We start from the raw sequence: 3,038 nt of genomic DNA, 5'->3' as shown, positions 1-3,038 counted from the left end.
AACTTTAATGTGGGCGCTTTGCAGGAATCCCACGCGCCAAACCTACCCCTTCCAGGAGTCAGACAGTCTTTCTTTCTTTCTTTCTTTCTTTCTTTCTTTCTTTCTTTCTTTCTTTCTTTCTTTCTTTCTTTCTTTCTTTCTTTCTTTCTTTCTTTCTTTCTTTCTTCTCCCTCCCTCCCTTCTTCCTTCCTTCCTTTCTTTTCTCTCTCTCTCTCCCTCTCCTTCCCTCTCCCTTCCTTCTCTCCCTCCCTCCCTCCCTTTCTTTCTCTCTTTCTTTTTTTCTCTCTCTCTCTTTCTTTTCCTTCCTTCTCCCTCCCTCCCTCCCTCTTTCTTTCTTTCTTTCTTCCTTGGAAGAAAAAAAAATCTCGTGGGTGAAATAGGAATTAATACTTTCTTCCACCCGGGAAATGGCAGACTTTTTATTGTTATCTTTTTCAAAGGTGAGAAGGGGCGTTCAGGGATGAGCTGGCATTCCCCACCCCACCCCCATATTTCTTCTGCCTCAGAAGCTGTTTTTCTCTTTCCAGTTTTTTTTTATTAGTTGATCAAAATATAAAATACAGTAATGCAAAGTAAAAAGAAAACAATAGGAAAGCAGGAGATGAGATGAGGAAGAGGAAAAAGTGTAGGGTAAAAGGGAAAAGGTGATTTGTTATTATTTATTAAACAAATTATTATAGTGGCCCAATTCAAACATAGGTGACTGCAGGAGGAAGATTACATTAAAAAAAAAAAATCCACTATTTATTTATTTAGAAAATTTATATAGCCGCCCACTTGCTCAGAGCAACTCTAGGTGGCTTACAAACAATAAAAACACTGTATAGAATATAAATATAAAACAATAAGCCCCATACACTATATAATAAAAACTCATTAAAGCCCACCTGCTATTTGTATTAACTTGACAAAGAATGGTATAAAATTGATACTGATAGTACTAATATAAAATATAGCAAATTCCACAATCAGATTGCCCAGAGTTGGACTGCAACTCCTATCTCCTTCAGCCAACACATCATCAAATATCAAGCCAGGAATGGTGGCCTAGCAATCGTATATATTTGTAGGACATCGGAATAAGACTATAAAGACAACTATTCCATCCATGAGGTGAATTTTTCATTCACTTCAATGCTTGTATACTTCGATGAGATGTATATAATATATTTTCAGCATTTGTTTTAAAGGCAACATACTGTTTAACTTTAAAAAAAAAAAAAGCACTGGAAATCAAATGTGATTATTTTTTTTCTGAAATAGCACCATACCTTCAGCAGTTCCAGGCAGTGCACATAATACTCTCCCATTTTTTCTGCACCACAATCTTGTGAGGGAGGTTGGGTTGAGAGAGAGTTAGTAGCCCAAAGGTACCCCATGAGCTTCAGTAGCATAATCAGCCCGGGCTCCTCAATCTTTATTTCACATATGCCAAATATCATTCATTTATATTTTATTTGTCCCATGCTATTGGGCATTTGTGCAAAGTGCCTTCCTGGCATCGTGTCCATTCCACAAGCTGTCACTTAGGAAGCCATTATTCTGCCTGCCCAATATGTTCCGACAGAGTGAGTTCATTCTGTATTTCTTCAGTTATATGTTGTCATCTTGTGGGACCAAGGAAGTGTGTCTTTTGTCTTGCTGCCTTTGCTTTCCAAAACAGTATCCCACTTTCCTGGGAACTCAAAAGGCATTTGACAGTGTGCCAAGCCTGGGACTATTGTTTTTGGTAATATATATTACCAAACAAATATATTACCAAATAAATATATTTGTGACGTCCCTGTCATAATTGTACTGCTTATTTGTTCTGATTGTTTTATTCTGGTTACCTGTTTTGTGTTTTTTAAACTGTTTTTAAAACCTAGTTTCTTTTATTTGGTAAGCTGTCTGATGGACTGGGAGATCATAACATTGAATTGGATTGGATTGGATTCAGTTGAATTGAATTGTATTGGGCAGGACTCACAAAAAGGACAGAGTCTATTAGGAGTTAAGAAGAGACGCTTGCTCTGTTGCACTCAAAATGCATCAGCTGCTTATATAAATAAATCATTGCACTTTCCTTCATTAGACATCCTGCAAGAATCATCTCTTATCTTGGCAGAGATATGCTGAATGTGGTCCCTGCTTGGGTTTTATATATGCTGGAATTGTGATAGGCTACAAAGTTATATCCAATTTGTCTGAAAAGAGTGGTAGTTAGAGTGCCATTTGGCATTTTCTATTCACTTCAGCAACAGTTTTTAATGTATGCCGCATTTTAAAAGTAGAATGGGGGGGGCATGGGGGAGGACTCTTTAATGGAGCATAAAATCTTCATTTCTAGCTCCATTCAAACTTCACTCTATGGTTTTTCTTCCATTCACAATATACTATTTGGTATAAGAATCAGGAAAAAATCTGCTGTAATGTAGGCATCACCGGTTAATTAGTTTTACCAACAATTAATCAGTGGAATAGCTTGCCTCCAGGAGTTGTGGGTGCTCCATCGCTGGGAGTTTTCAAGTAAGATTGGGCAGCCATTTGCTCAGAATGGTATAGGGCAGGGCTATCAAACTCGAATTCATTGATGGCCACATCAAGATTGTTTGATCTCGGGGGGGGGCAAGGGGCGTGGCCAGAGGGCATGGCCAGCTTGACATCACTTGTATTAAGAGCACTTGTGGTGGCCCAAGCACTCTGCCAGCAAAAACAGGTTCCCGAGCTCCATTTTCACCTGTGATGGCCTCCTGCAACTCTCCTTCCTGCAACGAAGCTCAGGAGGGCTGCACGTTGTCCTCCCTAGCTCCATTTTCGCTGGGAGAAGCACCAGTTTGCTGTTTCCAGGGCGGCCCTGTGGGCCACATGCAGCCCCCAGGCCTTGAGTTTGACACCCCTGGTATAGGGTCTCCTGCTTGAGCTTGGAGTTGGGTTAGAAGACTTCTAAGGTCCCTTCCAGCTCTGTTATTCTAAATTCTAAGCCAGTATTGGCGAACCATCCTACGTTTTGGGGATTGGTTGAAAACAAGATCTCTGTGTTAAAAAAACCTTTATTA

Source organism: Pantherophis guttatus, chromosome 2, assembly GCF_059756535.1.
Source record: "Pantherophis guttatus breed Tessera chromosome 2, ASM5975653v1, whole genome shotgun sequence".
Classification (NCBI taxonomy): domain Eukaryota; kingdom Metazoa; phylum Chordata; class Lepidosauria; order Squamata; family Colubridae; genus Pantherophis; species Pantherophis guttatus.
The sequence above is the reverse complement of the archived record's forward strand: the minus strand, read 5'-3'. Positions refer to the sequence as shown.